Source organism: Acanthaster planci, linkage group LG02, assembly GCF_054643075.1.
Source record: "Acanthaster planci isolate LZ-2023a linkage group LG02, COTS_SCS, whole genome shotgun sequence".
Classification (NCBI taxonomy): Eukaryota; Metazoa; Echinodermata; class Asteroidea; order Valvatida; family Acanthasteridae; genus Acanthaster; species Acanthaster planci.
Window position 1 is genome coordinate 21,016,487 of NC_141778.1, and position 24,165 is coordinate 21,040,651.

At 38.9% G+C, this 24,165-nt stretch overlaps 1 long non-coding RNA gene across 6 annotated transcripts in view; it reads left to right on the top strand.

Moving 5' to 3' along the window:
* The window catches only part of LOC147800004 (uncharacterized), a 35,015-nt gene that overhangs the window by 7,754 nt on the left and 3,096 nt on the right, over positions 1-24,165 (top strand). The window contains exons 1-2 of one of the 6 annotated variants that reach the window (XR_015424506.1): positions 1,695-1,721; positions 7,962-8,083. This is a non-coding gene — a long non-coding RNA (uncharacterized LOC147800004). The other 5 variants (XR_015424504.1, XR_015424509.1, XR_015424508.1 and 2 more) reach the window with 5 other exon arrangements.

The window sequence follows — 24,165 nt, forward strand, 5'->3', positions numbered from 1 at the left end:
TCTTTGGAAAATGTTAGGGGAAGAGGATGCTATATGTTGTATGGATTATCTTGACTCAGAGGGATAAAATTGAAGGGGACATGCATCCAGTATTTTGTAATTTTTGTATCTAAGAACCTCTTTAGATAAAAAGTAAAACATCACGGTGTGCCAAGCAATCGCTGCTAAACTTAAGCACTTATGGCAAAGAGTGTGCACAAGAAATTGTAAACTTACCTGTGGCTTTTGGTTTTATTTTGGCATTTTCAAATGTTGAGAGCTTGTATCCCAATGCTGAATGACCTGTGTGGGGCAAACCTATAAATACGAAGAAACAATTTACGACCAAAACTTGTTTCTAAAATACAATTACAGAAAACACTCAGGGATTTTGTAATTAACATTTTTTCTATGCCAGCAGTTTTACAGGTTTTCTTTCAATATAGCAATTTGTAGAGAACTATGAGACCGTTTCACCCCACCAAGATCTTTCTAATTAGTTTGGGTTAAAAAGACCAGTGATATAAAGTTCTGAACATGCTGAATTTGTTTTTACCATGTCAAGTTTTCTTTGTACAGACACAAAATCCTACAGGGCCGGAAAAAAACTTTATGTTCTTTTTTTCTAAAGTTACCGTCGTTTTCAGTGTTGGTGAGTGTGGCATTTTCAATCAACACTAACATCTTTTTAAAATTTCGCTCTCCCGTTCACAGTGCATCTGCTCGGCGTACCTGTTTCAGTGTTCAGCACGAAGGACTGCAAGCCAAGCTTCTTCTTTGCAAAAGATGTTTTTGCTGACTTCTCTCGACAGGGAATAACGTTCTTCGGTATTTTGAAGGGCTCTCGGAGTTTAACTTAATATCGACCGAAGTCCTCCGTGATAGAAATTTTCCATAATTCTGTACAGGCCTATGAGCGCATTTCTAACAAAGTTTGGGCCTAGTGCTGCGAAGGGCCGGCGGCACCAACGCGCAGGCTCGCTGGTTGCCCAAGAAGCTCCATACTATTTATTATCCCATATTGTGTAGGGAACCATGCGGGAAGTTGGCCCATAGGCCGCCTACGAAGCTCTAGGGGTAAACAATGCAAGTGGCACGTGCTTTTCGTGTACTCAGGCTTTGGCTGCGTGCAACAGACCGTATTCACGGCGTCGCCAATTTCAGTCGTATTCCTGAGTGAACAGTGTAATTTTGAAATCTTTAATGTGATGGAACCACGTGATTTTGGGGGTTGGAATGAAATCGTAGAATATAGTTGGGTTCTTTTAATTTAACGTTTTAAAATAAATAGGCCCTACGCTACGTTGGGGAATACGACTGAAATTGGGGACGCCGCGAATACGGTCTAAAATGGTTTTGTCTGAAGTTGGCCCTACACGTCAGAAAAATCAACCAATCAATGGCAGTATAGCAAAGTGCACAAAACAGTCGAGTCATGTCTGCTGAGTCAGGGTCAAACGTCACAATGCATAAGTATAGAGCACAGGCTGTAGATTTCCAATACTCAACTTCGTCTCCGTCTCAGAAAAATCACCGACAGCTGAAGCCTGCGACGGAGCCAAAGTCCAGTATTAAAAAAGCGGCTGATCCAGCCATTACTGCGGTGATACAACGTTCGTACCGTGTAGACGGGTGTTATGCGCGCCATTACATGCCTCTTTTGACCAATAGGAAGTCGAGAGCTGCTAAACACACGCGCGTCAAGCTCAGGAATTTGCATCTGATGCATGATGTCTAATCAGGTTAGTGTTTGTGATAAGTCAGAAATTGTAGCACAACGAAGTCCCGTGTTGTATACTTTTATTGCCATGGACAGATACTATGAATGAATGTCACTTTTCTGGAAATCATTCAGGTACGTTCTAATAAGTCTCATATGTGTGGGCTGTTTAAAACCATCCCTAAAGGAACGGAAGGGTAGGCCCTATATTTGTTTGTCCCACTTTGTAATATATTAGACTAGGTATACCTGGCCAGCATGCTTTGATGGAGTGGACCTTTTGCATTGGACTGTTAGTAACATTTCAACGGAGATGGACACTATTCATAGAGAATTTTAAATGCGATTGTCAGGCTTGTTGTGCAACCTTTGGCTAAATTTAGCTTCAAGTTGGCCAGTTCTGAAGAGTTCTGAAGATTAACTAAAGACTGCGTGACTTCAGTATCAAACTGCAATCTTTAATTCATTCCACAAGGAATAAGTGTTATTCTACACATGTCTGGAACTAATCCATGTGGTTATCACTTTCATATACATATCCAACTTTTTTCTTAAAAAAAAAAGACTTCAAAGCGAATGTCCAAACCGTTCAAACGGAAACATTTAACAGGGACGGCCCTCAAATCTAAATGAACCAAACAGATTAATTTATTCACGCTGTATTCATTTTCAAGGACTATTTTCCGATACTAAAAAGGCAAGGTAACTTGTATGATGGATGAAAAGGCGAGTGTGCAGTAAATATATACAAACCCTATGAGACTGACAATCGGGCAGAGAGTCGCACATCCACACCGAACCAGCCGAATAAACCACATCAGCTACAGTACAACTTTGTCCCCAGACGTCTTTTCGTCTAGATCCATATAACCTGTCGGGTAATAGTTATTATAACGCTATGATGAGGTGACTGTAAGAAGATTGGAAACATATCCTCGGTCCTCTTATTTCTGCGCACGTAAGGCTTTGAAACAGGGTTTCCAGAAAACTACAATGCCGTTGAAATTTCTTTTAGAGGTGATTTTATTTTCACAACTCACAGTCTGTCATCGAAGCAACTTACACGAAAAAGTTACATCTTTTGGTGCCCAAGAGTAGGCAGCTTTTAGTGGGCCCGGTTAGACCACACGCGTGATTAAAAATTCCTGCCTACGCAGCTGGTCACCTTTGAAATCTACGGTGGCCAAGACGTGCTACACAAGATTTATTGAAAGGCGAGTCCCGATGTTTGGGATTTTAACAGCATTGTAACAAAACAATTATTTATTTCTTTTTACACATAAAGTAAGATTACAGGATTAATTTCCAACATTCTGGGGTCCTTTGCTAAATTTTGAACACGGACAAAAAATACATTCAAGTGACTGTTGGCTGTTCAATAGTGCACGCGTCCGCAAAACGTTCACTGAAACGTGAGGGCGTAGAAATAGGACTGCGTAGATTTAGGGGTCCTGACAATATACAATTTTCTATGTCAATGAGCAAGTCAAGATTACATATGTCTTACGATTATTTTTGGTAGTGTAAACATCGTAGCTTGGTCTGATATCATCAAACACGCGTAATGGCCATCGTATAAATCCCTTTTTCTAGAAACTTTCCCAAACGCACTGATCGAAAATGTTTTTTTTTCTCTCAACCTGCTGCTAGAGGGCGTTGGCGTATTTCGTGACATCCCGAATCCCTTTTTTTTTCACTTAACAAAACTATCCTACTGGAATCTACCACCGGAAAAGCTAATTCAGATTGTGCACCGTTGGATCGATGCGATTTTGATTCAAATTGATCAAATTTCTTATTATTTGTTTTTTCGGTGGGTTCAAAATGAATTCATGAAATCAATGCATTAAGGGTGAATCTTTCGTGGTAGATTTTTGTCTGAGAAAGTTATTCTCTATTTAAAATTATTTGATAAAATTAGTGCTAATTTTGCAATTTCGATTTGTTTCGTTGTTAGATAGGGTCCGTAAGATCCACTTTTTAAAATACTGTTCTGATATTTACTGTTGCTTAAAAATCTTCTGAATGGAGGAAAAATGTGTGTTTCGTAGTGTTGTGTTTAGATCCTCCCGAAATTTCTTTTTACTGGTACACTTGGTGGTATTTTACGAGGTTTATCAGTGGTTGAAAAAGTCCGCGCTATAACGTCGCCTGCTCGCATGAAAAACCGTTGTCTGCTTGAACGTAAAGTGCACATGTACGCTTGTAATGAACGTTTTCTCTGTGGGGCATAGACCATTGATCTCCAATAGACTTTGAAAACCCTTACACTGACGTCTCCTGTGTACGCCGTTTTTGCTAATTAGTTGAAAAAAAAATCAAAAATACAAAACAAAAAACGGCCAACTGCAATCACCTCCCATGTAATCCTACCTCTGTTCATGCTGAACAACCTGGTTTTGTCAGCTTTAACTACTACGGGACCTCCCCTGGGCAAGAAAAAAATCCAGCCGGTCCCTGGCCAAGTGCCATTCGGTATTTGTTTATTATTTTGTTTACATCAATTCGTGCCTGGCTTGCCCTGGCCTTGGCAGAGGACATCCATGTAGGAAATCAAAACCATTAAGAAGAAAATACATGCTCAAAAATCAACAATAACGGGATTATAAGACCGAAGTCACCACAATCCCCCATATAAAAAGTTAATGGAAAAAAAACCCACATAAGCAAGGAGGGGTAAAAGGTCACGTAGCCAGCTTCCGTAACCCTTGTGCGGTCTGCCTATGGGGATTTTACATTGATCACGTTCGATAATTTTTGGAAGAATAATGCCTTTCTGAAACCACCCCATGAAACACTCATGTTGGAATTTTACCTTTGTCTTCTTCAAGTAATATTGGGAAAAGTAAGCTGGAGATGGGTATACGAATTTTATTAACAACCTTTCACGCGTGGCGATGTCGTACCTAGGTCTCCTTGGTCATGCACGTTTGTTTTCACTCGCCGTGTTTTCTTGAAAACGAGATTGTACAACCTTGCAAAGATTGACCTACCTGCAGTCGATGGGTTCCAGATTCCGTTGAGTTGACATCACGCGTTTGTTGTCAGCAAAGGCTAAATAAAATATTAGAATCTTTCGTAAAAGTAGAATATTGCTTCATGTTTATTACCTTGTAAATATTGAAAGTATGTGAATATTTTGATCTGTTTTATTTCAGCTTTTACCGACAGACTACCACAAAATTTCAAATCGTAAATGTTCATGTGCGTACGAGACTGCGGCATTGCACTGTTCTTCATGTATTTTAGATTTTCGAAAGTTGCGGGTCAATTTTTGGCAGGATATTTCCCTTTTAGATCAGGTAATTTTTCAGTTTCTATGAATTGATATTGTTAGCAAATATATTTCAAAGCCCTTTTTTCGAGTTGGATTTTTTAAGAAGAAACTGAACGAAAAAAAAATTACAAATTCTAAAAGCTATCCGAGGGTTTCGGAAGCTGTCATCAGGGATCAACTTTCAGGCTCTATTAAATCGGCAAAACAAAAACAAACTGACTGGTTTCCATCAGGTATCTTTCCAACCTAGCAGTTCACAACTCTTGGCGGGAACCAGTCTTCCTTTTTGTGTTTGAGGCCACAACACGTGCTCTAAATGCGCACGCAGTCTGAATTGCAATGGCGGACGTTTTGAAGGTTCCACAGAATTTGTGACTTGTATTTTGAAGCAGAATTATTGGGAGAGTATGAGCTATTTCTTCTATTCTTCTACCAGACGATACGAGGGTTGGTTAGTTACTGCTACTTGGTGGGTATTATTTTAATGAATTTGAAACCAACAGGCCAAAATGCACATAATGTACTTGTACCATTTATTGTTGACATCAATCTGTAGAGTGTCGGAAAAAAAGGTTTATTGGCATGAGTCACGTTTTCTCTTTCAGCCGGTGGTGTATTTAAAACAACAACAACAAAACCAAGAAAAAAAACAACTTCAGAAAAGAGTAGGAAAGAAAGTAATCTGTATATTTATTAAATGTTATCACCAGAACCCAAAACAACACTATGAAATAAAAACAAGGACAGCGGGACGACTGTGAGTATTTTTTTCATAGAGGAAGGACACAGAAGTACATGTACATGTAGTTGCAACTCTGGAACTTGAAAGTATTCAGTGATAGGCGCCGAGTCAGACAAATAAAAGAAAACATTCCAAAAGTGCCTGATTACTGCCTGCATCCTAGCTGGACAAGCAAAGCCAGAAATATCCTAGCAATTGTAGTTTGTTGCTTGTAAAAAAATAATATGAATAATTGCTGTGACCAGGAAATGGAGAAAATACCTGACATGAGACCTACTTTTGCCATCATAAATAATTTTTTAAAATTTGGATGCACTCTACCATTATCCATGCAAAGGGTGTAATGTTATTCTCTACCCTACAATACATTAGTGTTCAAAGACTTGGTTCAAATTTGGCTAAGACTGGCCAACAAAATATTGATTTTTACTGGAAAGCTAAGTTTGTAAGTAACAAAATGTGCTACATGTATTTTATCACAAGTAGTGATCATGAAATCTCATAAATTGTACAAATTCCATAATAAAAATGATTCAAACAAAGCACAAAATCATGTAAACAACTGGGCTGCTTTTTTTCCCCAAATAACTCCACATATAGATTTAGGGCACACAGGTTAATACAAGCAACTGTGCAAGCATTAAATTTGATGTTGTCATGTTGAAAAGGACCGGAAATCTGTTAAAAAGTTGAAAATACCAAATATTAAAAAGTTGGGGCGGTAGGGATAATCTGGTGTGCTGGTGATGATAATCAAGGAATTCATTTGATTTTCCCTAATGGCAAATATATTACTACATTCCTCCCTGCCTCGCTGTGCATTTCTCCAGACATGTCGGAAGTGCTGGTCACTTGGCATGTACTTTTGCTTGGCCAACATTGTTTTATTTGTTGGATTTCAACCCTGTTGACTCTGAACAATGTTATTTCAGAAACAAAAATTAGAAAACAGGGAGCCATTTGAATTTTCAATGTTTTAAATTGAGATGTTTTTCAAAATGGTGAATGGTCAAGGTAAACCATTGGAAATCGAAATTCACAAAATAAGCAAAAAAAATCAATCTTTTGACTTGAATGGACAACGCACATGCTCCAGTGATCTTTTTCAACTTCATTCCCATTTATGCATGAATGACCTGTATATCATGTACATGTGAAACTCTTTTGTTGAAGGTGGTTTTTCAGTAGACTTTGAAGCCATCAGTTGAATAAATGAAGTTTCACCAAGCAGAAAATGATGTGATTTGTTAGACTTAATGTTTATATGACAATTGATTAATTCTCCAAGACTGCAGTGTTTGTCTGATCGTGCTACCCAGGAAATTAGCCATATTGGTTGTAGAGCTGATATGCACCACAGTATGAGGAAAAAAGGTTCATTAGGATGTGACATTCTTTACTTAGCAAAATGCTATCCCTCCCCGGCAAACTCGTTGGTAGGTGGTTTAGACATCTGTACTAGAAAGCAGGAGGTTGTGGGTTCGAGTCCCACCCAAGTATGTTTGCAAATTTTTCACAAGCTCTCAGACAAGTGCCGAGTACAGACCTTTTTCCTGTGATGTGACGATCATGCTGGACAGCCATGTGTTGTGATGGTAATGAGTGCATAGTGTTGTGATGGTAATCTACTAACTCAAGATGAACTAGTCAAGCATGCAGTGTTTGCATGTGCGCTTGTATGTGGATGAAGCTGCCTGTAGGAGTATATGTGATCACCGTGGTCAAGGCGGTCCACATGTGGTGATATTGTTTACATTTATCGCAATTCTGTCACGTGGGTGAAAAAGGTCTACATGTATACAATGTCATAAATATACATGTACGTTGGTGTTAAGGGCAAATTCCTGTAATTATTACCTCCCCGACGCAAAGTACATCTTGATAAAGTTTGCATACCCGCTGCTGCGTTTGACTTAGACTGGCCAGCTGGCGCTACATGTACTGTAGCAAGCTTTGTGGTTGAGTGGTTAATACGTCTGCACTAGTAAGCAGGAGGTCATGCGTTTGAGGCCCACATAAGTATTTTTTACTACATGTAGCTCTCGGACAAGCACTGAGTATACAGTGTCATGGATATACATGTACACTGGTGTAAGTCCAAAAATCTGTAATTAAAAAGTGATCATTGATGAGCAAAATTTGTGCATGTGGGCAAAATAAATGTCTTTATTTTATAAAAACATTATGACATCCTCTTCTGATTAGTGAATAACTTTCACATTTTCTTATTTTCCCTTTGTCAGGATAAACAGTTCTTGTGGAAAGCCACCAAAAATCCTTTGAATGGATGTTGTTGTGTTGCAAGAAGTACTCTCGGACCAATAGCAAGATTTCCTCATCACACTGACAGGACTGACATTACAAGGTGAGGTAGAGAGCTTAGGATCCAGTGTGCTCCACTCCATCATGTGCTGTACAAACACAGGTCCACATTCAGTGCCATCCTGGTGGATGTTGATAATTTGCCATTTTTACTACATGTAATTGGCCATTAAGCTTCCAAATTCCTGACTGTATAGAGGAACCTGACTGTTCTGATGTTCTTTCAAGGGGCATATCAAGCGCCCAGTGGGCCCTGGAATCTTAAATATGGTTTATTTGGGCTTCCCCCTTGGCATACTTTGAAGCACAAGTTCTGATTGATGCTGAGGAACAGAGATAGAGGTAGTTTCTGTTTGAAAACAGAATGGATTTCAAAGAAACACAGTTGGGTCTGTGCCAACCAAATGTTTGTTTTGCATGCATTGCTGAAAAAAAAACCATGAAATTGTACTGAATGCTCCCGTTACGCTCATCGTTGAACTTTGTAAGTTTTCACCTGTAACCTTTCAACACAACAGTTTCAAACCTAAAAAGAGCAGATGTGTGGTCTTCATTTAAATACGGTCCTTTCATTCATGGACATGTACCTGATGTGATGGAGTGGAAGACACACATTTCTCTTAGGGTAAAATCCAAGGTACATTGTACATTTCAAAAGAGGCTGCCAGATTTCTTAACAATATCAAGCCTTTTCCTAATTATGTGAAAGTAAGCCATCATTGCTCTATTCTTGACCACTAGAAGGACCTGATAGAAAGCAATATGCAATCATACTTGCAAAGGCTAAATTGCCGCCCTAATTTTGTTTTATGAATGGGACAAGAGGCTCTAGTTTCAGTAAAGCATATTCCCCGAAAACAACAATAGACATTTTGTAGAAACTGGCAAAGTGTCCAGCCAAATGACAGTCATCTGGCAGCCTTAATTTTTATGGAAACTTGCAGTTAGGGCTTCTTCTGCCAGTCACTTTCCGGGAATCAGCATTGCGATGCTGGAATGAATCTATTTCAACTGATAACCCAGAGCGTGATCTGAGTGTTAACTAAAACAGGTTGTGTTGAACAGTATTCTGAGAACTGATTCACCCCATAGTGTTTAAAGAATGCCGACCGATTTGATTGTTGAGCAAATAAGGGACAGAATGCATTTTCTGTCATTTAACATTTAATTTTCAGCATTTTACCCACACTGAGTGGTTCAGTGGTAAGTCTTTGCGTAAGAAGTCATGGAGATACAAATCTGTCTTGTTCCTTGCACTACATGCTCTGTAGGCTGCTTGTATGAGTCAACCCACTTGTGGCTGATTTCCATATTGAAGATAAAGTCACTCAGTTTGTCCCGTACTTGGCCGCCAGAGTTTCTCTCTGTTGGTCTGGTTAGAAGGCACTCACTTGTGGTGGGACTGCAACAATAAATTATTGAATCCCCAGATTTATTTGAGTGAAATTAACAACCAGGTAGTTAAACTTGAGTCGGGACAATGGAGGTAAACAACGGTTTGACAACTGCGTAATGTCAACCTTGTTTGTTTTATTCAGATATTTAAACAGCACACCTCCAACAATTCTTTAGTCTTTGGTTCCTCGATTTACCCGAAATTCATTACTTCACTGCATATTATAAGTCTTCCTAAGTATGAATAAAGCTGTGCTGAGGCTGCTCCGGTATATTGCTACCACTTCCATTATGTAATTTAGTAATTACCCCTAACCCTGCCAGACGCAGCATAGTGTATCAGGTGAAAAATTTCTGATGCACTTTGATGTAAAATGCAACCACTGACTGCTGTGAACTTTGTAGCGATACTGATGGAAATTGAAGCCAAACCAGCTACATGTAAGTGCTGGGAGATTGGTTACTGTCACTGGGGAATGGGGTTGCTGGGCAAAGGCTGAAGGGTGGTCACTATTGGGTTTCACTGTAATGTAAATAGAAGAAGGAAAACGACAAGAAAACCACGGAAATAGAGTCAAAGAAAGAAAAGAAACAAAGAATATAAAAGAAGCGAAGAGAAAACAAAAAAGGAAGAAGAAATTTAAAAAAAACCTAAAAGGAAGAGAAGAGACAAATGCATAGTTCAATATTTGGTCTCATCAAGAAAATCCCGGCGACTCAATACAAATGCACAATACTAAAATACAAACTGCCAGCAACTCTGATACCTGATGCATACTGCTGCAATTGGTAAGGGACTAGTCGCAGCACTGACAAACACCATACATGTATATGGCCTTGCCTGCCACATGCAGCAATATCCATAGCTGCACTTTGCTGCGCTGTGCTACCAAGTAATTTGGACAGCTGATGCAGTTTGATGCATCTGGCAGGGTTTGTAGCCAAAATACCCTGTAGGGTTAGGGGTAGCATCGTACGTACGTACCATACCTATGTACTTTGGTAACAAGCCCTGCTGCAGTTTCTGCGGTATAGATTTCCATAACTTCATTTACTACGTTGGTAACCAGCCCTGCTGCAAATACCCGGGTATAGATTTCTGTAACTTCATTTACTGCATCGGTAGCAGCCCTGCTGCAATTACCCCGGTATAGATTTCTATAACTTCATTTACTACATCGGTAACCAGCCCTGCTGCAATTACCCTGGTAGATTTCTATAACTTCATTTACTACATCGGTAACCAGCCCTGCTGCAATTACTCCCCTATAGATTTCTATAACTTCATTTACTACATCAGTAGCCAGCCCTGCTGCAATTAACCCGGTAGATTTCTATAACTTCATCTACTACGCCGGTAGCCAGCCCTGCTGCAATCACTCCCCTATAGATTTCTATAACTTCATTTACTACATCGGTAACCAGCCCTGCTGCAATTACTCCCCTATAGATTTCTATAACTTCATTTACTACATCGGTAACCAGCCCTGCTGCAATTACCCTGGTAGATTTCTATAACTTCATTTACTACATCGGTAACCAGCCCTGCTGCAATTACTCCCCTATAGATTTCTATAACTTCATTTACTACATCAGTAGCCAGCCCTACTGCAATTAACCCGGTAGATTTCTATAACTTCATTTACTACATCAGTAACCAGCCCTGCTGCAATTTCTCTGGAATAGATTTCCATAACTTCATCTACTACCTCAGTAACCAGCCCCTGCTGCAGTTACTGCGGTAGGTTTCTGTAACGGTGCCACCTCCTTCCTCAATTTGCCAGTACCCTCTTGAATACTCAGCCAGTTTTACATATAACTGCGCCTAGCCTCTGCGATTTCTCGGTGTTGCTTGAATCGTGTGCGTAGAGTAACTTATTGCGGTGACTTAATTACATTAATTTATCAGAACAATGAATATCAGAGAAGCCATCTCATAACAATGTTCTTATAATGAAGCCAGAGTCTCTGCTTAATAAGTCATCACATTCCTTTAGTTTAGTTTATAACGTCATAAATTTTTAAGAAATCATAATGTGCGATGGATATTGATTATACAGTGAAAGATGTCATTCAAAATTAATTCATCATCATCTGGAGAGGCTCTAAATCATTAATAATCAAGAACTAACAGACAGAAAATGTACTTCAGAGATCTTAAATAAATCAGAAAACAAAGAAAGTTTCTTACCTAACGTCGAGTAACACAACTTATTGAGGCAAATAAAGTGAGCACGTCATGCTTGGCTTTTTATATTCTCCCGTCACGCATCTTAGAATTCTTTAGGGTTCAATAGTTGTTATCACATTGTAACTTTATGGTGGCACTCTTATGCATTTTCCAATCATATTTCTTAAATTGCCTGAATAGCCAAAATTATCTCTTTATAATCAACTAAAATTTGAAAATTATTCTATCACATAAAAGTGAGAATGGTTAATTAGGAGAATCAATTAATCAGTGTTCGGAGTTAATTACGTGTTCTGCAAGATGATGGCACACATTCAACAGCTTCCATTTGCAATGCACATGCCTGCTGCACGTACATGTACAGGCTCATGACGTGTGGACTCTAGGCATATATATCATACATCGATTACGGCTATGTACAGGTAATCAACAATTATAATTCACCAAAGTTTTAACAGTAGAACTTGCTTGAAAATTAATTGAGACTGACCATGCCCTCGGGCATCACAAGTTCATGATTTTGACAAAGCCGTGGTACCAGTGTACTGGGCTGCAGAAACTTGCAAAGAAACGACAAATGGAGGTTGGAGGACAGAATCCCAGTTGAAATTCCCAGGGAAAGCCAATGAAATTAGGCAATGAATGAAAATCCAATCCATACACATACGTGTACATGTAATAGCCTGGATTGGATTCAGACCCTGTAGAGGAGGAACCCATAGGTTTGTGGAAAACCACTTAACTAGATGTATATTAACTTTACCCCTGGATCTGTTGAAGTTTGGATACTTACTATCCATTTGTAGATCTGTACATATTATTGCTACATGTGCATGTGTGTGTACAGTACTTGAAAGTGATTGTGGGAAGGGTGTAGGGCTTTTTTTTTTTACATTTTGTTTCATAATTTTCACGTTCATGTAGACTGGCTTAGGAACAGGGGGCAATTTCAGAGAGCTGCTTTAGCAGGATCTTTTCCCGGTTTGAGGATGAGAATAAAGATAGTGTCTGGGGACATTGGAAAGCGTGCCAAATCATATTGACGATAATGAGTATTCCCTGGGTTTTGTGAGAAAATGTTTCATCACTATATTGTTATATTAAATGGTTCATTTATAACACTATCATTGTCGTGTAAACTAAGATTGTTTGTAGCCTCTTGTTTAGTATCGATAAAAGAGGGATCGTAATTTCAGTACTACTTGTTTTAGCAAAGTTGTCAACAAATGCGTCAGCTTTACCTTTATCACTGGTAATATGATGCCACTATAGTGAGTAACTGGAATATTACTCTTTTTGTGAGTAGGGTCAATTCATATAATCTTATTCCAGATAACATTGCCAAATTTTTGCCAGTCTTTTCTTGTGCAACGTGAATAGTTCCTTAGCAATGGTACAGGCTCTTTTACAAGTCAGATGGTAGTCTTGTTTTTCGTTGTTTTTTCCAGAACCTTCCTTTTGCTCCCTGTACTCGCTGACTGTCATTCCCCCAGGAAGAGGGAGGTTTATTTGTATGAGTAGGGTTGATCTTGGCTATGGAACCAGTCATTACATGATTGAGTTGATAGATGAATCATTTTATGTATCATCAATGTTTGCAGTGTTAAATGGCTTCCATTCTTGTACAAATTTCCCCCAGTCAGCTTCTTTAAGAGACCACTTTCATGTAGGTGTACAGTTTTAGTATTTTCATAGAGGCCTACACGTACATGGTGGTTTATTTCAATGGTGATTAGGCAGTGGTCACTTCCCCACATGTTATTTAACACTGTAGATTTCTCCTAATGGCTTGCTGTCTGTTTTCTCCCCTATGCTCCAAGTTTCTTCCCGACTGTCATCAGCACTTTGTTTCTTTTTCTTACTGTCTATTTCCTACATTCAGACTTTCTTCTTGATGGCCATTTGTTCTTGGTCTCCCCTTCCACTGTCAGTTTCCTGCCTTTGGACCTACTCTCAAAGTTTCTCCTTTAGGCCTACTGCTATTAGTTATTTATCTCTCCTCACCACTGTCTGTCTCTGATTGGATCAATATAACCTGGGTGGAGCAGTGGTCTGCTAGAGCTACTCGAATGTGCTATTTACATTGTACATTGACACTTCATCTAACTTCACTGGAAGGGAACCCCCCCTGAAAAATGAAGCATTGTGTACACAAAATAGACTGGCAGAAATTTCCAACATTGGACAAACAAACACAGCATCCATGTCAGACAGTGAGAATATGGTCACACTATAAACAAGCATCAAACAGTATTGGATATCCCCTGTCCCCTCCTCCCTCTTCTACTGGGACTAACTATGACTTACTCTTACTGACTGCATGCTCTAGTCTTAGCCAAGGATTAAACCAAGACATTTTGCCTGGTATACCTCAGCAACTCAGTCATAGCCCACTTACCATTCTTCCGTTTTGTAAAAAAAAAACTGTTGACAATAAAAATATATGTATATAAATGTAATGGTTACGTGGGGGGTGTTGCCACCTTGACGTAGTGGGTCTGTTCAACTTTTAAATTGAGGACAGGAAACTGCTAAGTGATCACAGATTAATCAAAGAATAATATATGTATTCAGTACAATATGATGTTCCGTGATTGCATTTCAGATTAGATTTATTTATTCAATTCAACAATTATGAGACAGCATATGCTACACTATAATATAAACATGGAGGAAGATCTAAAGTATGAGTATGACAATAACCAGAAGTGAATTTGTTTATGACGATGAGACTCCTCAAGAGTTGAGAATATAAAGTTAGGTTCCTAGGTGATTGTAAATTAAAATTTACTCAATTCCCAAGGGCATTATACGTTAACTTTTAATAAATTCCCAAGGGCATTATACGTTAACTTTTAATAAATTCCCAAGGGCATTGTGCGGACCTGCCTCTCTCCTCTGAGTAAATCTATTGCACAAAATACACACAACAGTCGTCAGGCTGCTGACGTGCAACAGTCGTTGGTCACACGACACATGCACAAAATTTTCTCTACAATGTGCAAAACTGAAAGGAAGCCAAATGTCCTATTTTGGATCTCATCAACCAACGACGGACAGCTAGCGTAGTCACAAGGTTGATGATAACAAGGCTGAAATGTCGACACGACCCAAACGTAAAATTAAAGTGAACAAAATTTGAAAGCTTGATGAAGAACGACAACTCATGTTATGTGCCAACACAACTCGATCGGAGAGAGGGAGAATCGTACGTACGCCACGGCAAAGTACGTTGTGCAAGAAAAATGCGTCAAAGTTTTGTAGAAATATAACCATTGAGCTAATCCAGCCTCATACATGTATAAATCAAGCAATATGACTAGTTACAAACAACTGACCATTTCATATCCCATCGAGCTCTTTAAATACTGGTTACAAGCATGACGGGGTGGGAACTATTATGACTATTCGGATGGCTACCAAACTATTAACATATTCCAAGATTAGACTTGATTCAAGTGGGTCCGTCACATAAAAATGGTAAAAAGATAAAACCACCACTGGAGAGCACCCTCATGCATGCTGCCACTAAAATTATGCCTCCAAATCAGCCATTCTAAGATTATTGTTGGCAAGTAAAATTGTCAATAAAAAGTCACTTGTACAGGTACGTATCCCTCACTTGTACATGTACAAATCCCAAGGATTTAACAAGTGGCAGTTGATAGGTTCCCCTGGGCTCAGTGATATTCATTACAGTAGCACTGTACCATCTGTGAGTACAAGGGAAATTTACACCAGTACATGTAGGTTTACATTACAAACTTTGGTCCCATGTACTTTGCAGACAAGATGGCGATTACATTGTGCAAAATGTTTGAATGGTCAACGGTACATTTCCAGTCTTTATTTTTCTTACTTGAAAACGTTATACTTGAAAACAAAAACCAAGCCTTTCCTACACAATATCTCCCTAACCCTCAACCCTCCTACCTATGGGTTTCCATTTTGTCTGGTACATGCACACATGAATGTTAATCTCTCGTTTGGCCAAGTCATAGAATGAACCACTTTCATGCTGATACTCAGCCTTGTTGGAGCTTAATCCTTGTTTTAGATTTGTCTAAAATAATTTTCTTTCCTATCAACCTCGCTACGTAGTCCAGACTTCTGATTACATTTTAGTTACCCTTATGATCAAGCCTTCTTTCCTACCAAAAAGATCAATATTCACCTCTCTTGTCACGTTGAAATAAGTCTTTTGTCGCAGACCTATATCTTTCATGTTTTTTTCCAAACTGCTAGAAAAACTCTTGATTATTTTCTCCTCTACCCTCAGCCTTTCAACCTGACTGCTAGGTAGGCCTATACATGTGCAACTTGTATGTGTCTTTGGTCTTTCCCATTGATGGTCAGTTTTCTTCATACCCTTGGTGTTTCTTGTTGAATATTCACCTGTCTTGCCCTTTTTATCATTTTGAAGTAGGTCTTTTGTACAGAGAACATGCCCTACACCAAGATAGCATAGCTGGGAAAGGGGAGTGGGCGACAGTGAATAACATCAGTGTAAGACTGGATTGTCTTTAGAGGATCATGGTACCTTGTCACTTTGGGCTAATGGTCAGTTAAGGACGCTGTGATAGGAGTATGCTTGGGCAACTTCTCACATTGGAATAAAAAAGTCACCTCTAGCCTGGGAATAAGTATCAAAATAACTCCCTGTGTCCCTGACATTTGATTTCAAACAACTCAAACATTGTTTGAGGGAGATGATCATGTTTTAGAGTGGATTGCACTGATGAAGCCAACTGACTGGTTGAATATTTAGCTATTCATTCAATCCAGTATTGTTTTAGAGTGGATTGCACTGATGAAGCCAACTGACTGGTTGAATATTTAGCTATTCATTCAATCAAGTATTGTTTTAGAGTGGATTGTACTGATGAAGCCAACTGACTGGTTGAATATTTAGCTATTCATTCAATCAAGTATTGTTTTAGAGTGGATTGCACAGATGAAGCCAACTGACTAGTTGAATATTTAGCTATTCATTCAATCCAGTATTGTTTTAGAGTGGATTGCACTGATGAAGCCAACTGACTGGTTGAATATTTAGCTATTCATTCAATCCAGTATTGTTTTAGAGTGGATTGTACTGATGAAGCCAACTGACTGGTTGAATATTTAGCTATTCATTCAATCAAGTATTGTTTTAGAGTGGATTGCACTGATGAAGCCAACTGACTGGTTGAATATTTAGCTATTCATTCAATCAAGTATTGTTTTAGAGTGGATTGCACTGATGAAGCCAACTGACTGGTTGAATATTTAGCTATTCATTCAATCCAGTATTGTTTTAGAGTGGATTGTACTGATGAAGCCAACTGACTGGTTGAATATTTAGCTATTCATTCAATCAAGTATTGTTTTAGAGTGGATTGCACTGATGAAGCCAACTGACTGGTTGAATATTTAGCTATTCATTCAATCAAGTATTGTTTTAGAGTGGATTGCACTGATGAAGCCAACTGACTGGTTGAATATTTAGCTATTCATTCAATCAAGTATTGTTTTAGAGTGGATTGCACTGATGAAGCCAACTGACTGGTTGAATATTTAGCTATTCATTCAATCAAGTATTGTTTTAGAGTGGATTGCACTGATGAAGCCAACTGACTGGTTGAATATTTAGCTATTCATTCAATCACGGATGTGGTAACTCCGTAAATTACAAAATTTCTCCAAAAGTTGTAAGAAAACATGCATTTTTATGTGACGAGTTTCAAGACAAGGTTCTGTCTTCAAGTTAATCCTAAAATAGCCAGGGGTTGGGGCAAATTCCACTCTGAATGTTTTTTCTGTTATCACTGCAGAAGCTCAGCCTTTCAGAATTTTAAGAGTGAGTTTTATGGTCATTTTGATATCAATTTTGTGAGAATGGAACATATCGTTCTAGCACAGCAGGCATTTTTCTGAGACAGGTCAGCCAAATGTATGTTTTGTACATGGACATGTACCTTTGTGTTCAAAGTGCAAAGGCTGACACGCATGTAGCCTTGAACCTCAAATTACTGAAAAACAACAAACATATATGTTTGATTGAGTTCAAATTTCAACTTTATATTGATAAGGAATGTCTTTACATGAACGCTAAATTTTAAACAAATCCGTTGTGGCATTGCCAAAATCTTGGGGGGTGGGGCTACATGGGCAAAAATAAAACGGCTCTTTGAGGGTTAAAGGAGGAAGCTGGGAATCCAACTGATGTTTGGTTAGAATTTCTGATAGTCTCGTACCTTGAATTAAGGTAGCAGCGAGATATGTACATGTACATGTAATTAGTTAAGGGTATTTTTGTGTTAAGAACCAAGAAACTGTCTTTTATGGTGTCTTATTCCTCATGACAAATTTTGCTGATACGGTACATGAAGTAGCAAAGTCAGAACCATAAATTTTCCAAGAAATATGAGACATGCTCATTTGTAGAATTGCTAGCTTGAAATGAAAATTGTTCTCGATGCAGTGTGTCTACAGGACTGAGCCATCTTCCTGAATGATTCCAGGATCTGCAAAACAGGTCAGCAAATGGACTTCTATTGCAGTTAAACACAATATCATCTCTCCATCTAGTAGTACATAGAGGCCTGTGACAGCTCGCCACAATGACATCTCTCCACCCAGGAGCCAATAGAGGCCTATGTGACAGTTCATCACAATGATATCTCTCCACCAAGAAGCAAATCGAGGCCTACGTGACAGTTCATCACAATGATATCTTTTCACCAAGAAGCAAATAGGGGCCTTCGTGACAGTTCACCATAATGATATCTCTCCACCAAGGAGGCAAATAGAGGCCTACGTGATAGTTCATCACAAAGATATCTCTCCACCAAGGAGCAAATACATGTAGAGGCCTAAATTTGACAGTTCATCACAGTGACATCTCTCCACTACGGAGCAAATAGGGGCCTACATGATGGTTCATCACAATGACATCTCTCCACCAAGGAGCAAGGGTTTACGTGACAGTTCATCACAGTGATATCTCTCCACCAAGGAGCAAATTCAGGCCTACATGACAGTTCATCACAATGACATCTCTCCACCAAGGAGCAAGGGCCTACATGACAGTTCACCACAGTGATATCTCTCCACCAAGGAGCAAATTCAGGCCTACGTGACAGTTCATCACAATGACATCTTTCCACCAAGAAGTAAATAGAGGCCTTTGACAGTTCATCATGGTGATGTCTCCTCACTAATGTTGCAAATGAAGGCCTGTGAGATCGTTCATCACAGTGGTGTCCCCTCACTAAGCAGCAAATACAGGCCTGTGACAGCTCACCACATCAGCGTGGCCAGTGAAAACCAGCAATGCCTAATCACTGTGACGTCTCTCCACCAAGTTGCAAGTGGAGACCTGCACAAGGCCAAGTGAAGGATGAAGCTCGCAGAGGACATCCACTGAGGATCCACTGCTGAACGGGTCCTGCTTGAGGGACTAGCTGACTTTTCCTGTATGACAGCTCATCACAGTGATGTCTCTCAGTGCAGCTACAAAGACATGCAACAGTTATCACAATGATGCCTCTCCATCTACATGTACAATTGACATTTCTCCACCCAAGAGCAGATTGCTACAGATCATTACATTAACGGATCTCCACCCAGTAATAAGTGGAAATCTGTGACATTATCAGATTTGACATCGGTCCACCCAAGAACAGACTATGACAGATCATGACATTGATGGCTCTCTATCCGGTAGCAAGTGAAGACCTACATGTATTACAGTTAATCAGTGTTGACGTTTCTCCACCAAATGGCATATTGTTACAAATCATAATGAGACATGTCTCCACTCAGTTATACATGTGTATGCACCCGTGGAAATCGGAGGATTTTCATGATAAAGGTAACTCATCACTTGGTAAAAAATAGAAACCTACTAGCATTTGATAACATCGATATTGTTATGAGTGTGAACTGCAAGACTTTGTAGGAGTTTTCTCCAGCAAATGGCAGACTGTATCAGTTGGAAACCCATAACATTGTTTTCTGATGACCATTTGTTCATTCTGGTAAATTCTCTCAAAGGTACATGTACATGTATTGAGGAAAAGTTTAGTTGGTTCTTTTCAGCCATTTTGAATTCATGAGGAAAAAGACCCATACAAGATGGTTTCTTGCTTTTTATTTATTTAATGGTGGTGAAATTATCTGGTTCCTTAAAGTAATGAATATCACAGTATCCCACTTATTCATTAATGTACATCACTAATTTTTTTCTGCTTGAAATGAGTGAGGTCTAGTTCTTTCATTTTTTGATTGTCTACATTGTAGATGGTGTTCTCACTGGAATAAGAAATTCAAAAACTGTTTCAAAACATCAAATGTACAGTTTCAGGGAAAAGGCACGTTACAAAATAAAAAGTGGTTCTTAACTTGTTTTGAGTAGTGCACACATAAACATGACTAAATTTTGTGAGATAATTCAGTATTATGCAGATGCTTCAGATGGTTTAATTGACATGCTCATTTTTGTTCAAACATCACAGAGATATTGTTTTTATTGATTTTTTTTTTGATAAATTAGAAGTAATCATCCGTCCTTGGAACAGTCTCACGACACAGTGTGGGCATTTAGACTGATGAAGTCAAGATTTCCCACTTGAATGTTCATCCAGTTTGAATTTGTAAAGTTCACTCCTTTGAAAAGACACTTTTTTCCGCAAAACACCAATGGGCTGCTCTGACATTGCCTTATTGCGGCCAAGATTTGCAGAGATACATTTACAGTACATTGCAATTGAAAGTTAACACTGAATTGGGATAGGAAATTTTGTTGAAAGAATTCACTTTTATACACACACTCACATTATACAAGGCATGGAATTGATTTCCCACTTGTGAGAAAATCTGTGAAAATCTATTCCCACTTTTTCCCATTTGTTGGAAAATCTAAGAAAACACATTCCACTTATTCCTACTTGTGTGAAAGCCTTTGAAAATCTTTTCCAACTTAAGTAAAAAATTTTCACGTTTTGTGAAATGAAAGTGAATTCCTGCATGGGAAGAGAAAAAGATTTTCCTATTCACAAGTTAACTTTCAATTGCAATGTAATGTACTGTATTACCTTTGTTGGGATTCAGATTTGATCTCAAATTGTACAATTTCCTAATTACATGTATATCTTTACATCAGGTTATATTTTCCTTGAGTATTTAGTAGTACCAGTGGTAATTTAACACCTAAAAAAATGTTTTAAAGATTTTAACACTTAGTAACTGTTCTACTTTGTTCTGTTCCAAAGTGTTCCCTACTCTTGGCAGGCAAAAATTTCAAATCAATGTAAAAGTAAAAGTTGACTTGTTTTTGTTCGCTTGATCATGTACCCAAATGTACGTGCATTGTTTGTGCATTGTAATGCATGTTTTCATTACATGTAGTTAGTGGGAATGCTCTTTCTCCTTGGAATAGCCTCACTTCAGGGTGTCAGCTTAGCTGGCGGAGTTAGAGTTTCCCATCCCAATGGAAATAGTTGAGTCTCTGAAAATGTTAAGTTTGATAAAAATATACAATTGGAAATTGCCAACTTGCTGTTTAATTGAATTGCTCAATATTAAAAATACATGTTACCATTAGCAACTTGCCAAAAGCAGTTTAGAAGTAAAATCAGGTTGCTGACTGTCTATGCTTTTATTAAATTAATTCATTTTTTCCCCCAGTTACTTACTCATTGCCAAATTGATCAAGCCCAAACACAATATTTATAATTTACTTTAGTTGTCAGGTATTTCATCTTCTTGCACTTGCATATTTTCAAGAAAAAAGGAAAGTCAAAAGCATTGACAATTGAAATAGCCCCTCACACTGTTCTGTCTCTTTTTGGCAGAGTTTAAAATCCCTTTATGATCTTGCTGATTTCTCAGTTTTTAAAAATTATTTTGAAGCTGATTTTCTGAGAGTTGTTTGAAAAAAATACCATTTAGTGCAGATGTTTGCTGGGATCAAGTAACGAGCTTGTTTGATGAAGCAGTGATGTTTGGAATTCTCATTTTGATTTTGTTCTAACTCTTAAAAGTTTGGTGTAAAAGCTGATCACAAAAATGGAAGTGCACTTTAGGTATCTTGATCCTTTTCTGACAAGTACAGGGATTGTACGTAGTTTTGGTGTCTCACTATCATGCATGTGAACTTGCTAGGTCAGGCCATTTCTTTGAGTTGCAACCATTGGACATGAAAGTTCTTTAATTAATACGCAAATGACAAGTCTGCTTTAAGAAGGAAAATTGTGAAAGACCAAATGTCCCTCTCTTTCCTGCCTCTTCTGTAAGAGGTCTCCAATATGTTTCATAAATTGTCTCTTTTTAGCATTCTCTTCTAACCTCTGAAGCTCAGACTAACCTCATCAGAGGGCATCAAAGTCTCCTTTCAATTTATGCAATGTACAGTTATGTACAGGATTCAGCCTAGCATCCAGACTCTTCCTGGATAACATTACATGTCTATACATGCAGCTTCCCTCTCCAAGCTCTCTCCTTCAACAAGCTAAGATAAAAAAAGGCTTAACTTCTAGTGTTGCTGTTTGCTTCTTAATGAAGAAACTCAGTCTCTTTGAGTTTTCTTTTGTTTTTATCTTCTCACTTCTCAAGTCATTATTACTAGTATTACTGATTTGGCCATTCTTGAACATCAAAGACACAAACATTCCAACCAAAAATAACTCATTACTTCAATATAAAATATGCAATAACAAATCACAATGACATGCACAAACCTGCTACGATAAACATGATAGAAAATGTAAATATTAGGGCCATTTACAATTAGAGAACAAGAATAGAGCCGTCAGGGTTGGCCAGAATAAACAAAAGTAAGATGAGTCACTGTAACCCTAAGGTCTATATAATCCATACTCTTGAGTGCAAACATTTACAACATGCAACATAAATTATGTAAAAATATTGATATGCAATTGGAGTACACAGTAAGTATATGCAGCCAAATTCCACCTCTATTCCCATAACCTTCCCGTCCTTCACCTGCCCTGTATAATCCCCGCCCTTTTCCACCATTCCTAGTCATTCCACCCAATTTCCTACCCCCCCCCACTACCCTAACACACCCCCCATGAAAAACATCTCCATGTCTATCCTCTACACTATCCCCTCTCCTTGATGTTCAACCCATCCCAATATACCGGCTAAGAACCACTGTAGAAGCTCATTATAAACACACATATCCAAATAACCATTTCATAGAATCTGGGTAAATTGCATACAGAGTCCACCAATAAAGAATCTCTAACAGGTGCAGGTAATTTACTCCAGATAGAGGGAAAATGGGAACAGGTGAATTCTTAAGACTTAAAGACTTAAAGTCTGGATGTGATGATGACGAAACCATAAAGTGTCCTGGTGCCAAGTGTTTACAGATGTAGTAGATGTAGCCAATTTGCTGTCAATGGGCCTAAATAATCATTTCATGGTGAAGTTAACCAGGTGTATATTTCTTCTTGGGCTCAGGCTCATCCAATTAAGTGTTTTCAGCCTCTCCTCGTAGCTCATCTCCTCTATCTGCTGCTTGAGTATCATTGAAGTTGCTCTTCTTTGAATTTGCTCCAGTTTAGTGACCAATGAGGTGGTATAAGGACACCATACTGGTAGTCTGTACTCCAAAACAGGGACGACTAGTGACTGTTATAATGAAAAGAGTGATTGGGATAAAGTGCCCCCTGCTACTAGCACTTGCAAGATGAATCCTAGTGTTTGCCTGGTCTTTTCATCCATTCCATCTGTTTTTTTCAGTGGGTGGGGGCGCTGGGAATTTGTGGGGGGGGGACACGTGCCCCCAGGCCCCCCTGTTGCTACTGTGCTACTGTGACATAACCAAATCACGTGATACAACAGGGCTGTAGTTTTTATCTCAAGCTGTGCTTTGATACCAAAGAGTGAACATTATATGTCATGCACGCCCCGGTCGTGTACGGTGCGTGGTGCTTGCACTGGGCACCCTAGCAAAGTAGTCTGGATACCAGACCCGATGATTTTGACTATTCTCTTTGAAGATGTTTTATCAGTGGCATCTTTGGGCAGGGGACCAGACTACCTAGCCAAACAGATTAAACGGCTTCGTCCGAATCTGTTCTCCAGAGCTAGGTCTATGACTTCATTCCATAGGCAATGCATTGAGACACCAAGACATTAAACCTACATGTAGTCGTAGCTTTGGAAGCCTGTTTCGGACACAGCCGCAATGGACTTCAACATGAATACACAGACTTTGACTGACATCCGGTGCTCTTGAGAAATGTATTGTTTGAAGAAAAAGTTACATTTCTAATTGTAATCATAAACATCTAGGGTTTTTTGGTGGATTAATCTCTGACATTGGTGGGTTTTATTATGTTTGTGGCTTAACGTGGTCAACGCTGGGGGTGCTATTTTGTACACCATCATTCCGGTCCAAAAGCCTTGGGGGTGCTGTAGCACCCATAGGACTCCCCGTTCCCGTGGGCTTAATTGTAAAGGGTCACAAGAGAGTGATTCAAGTGGGGTTTCCTGAGATGAACATTGTGATGCAACTTTTGTCCCTG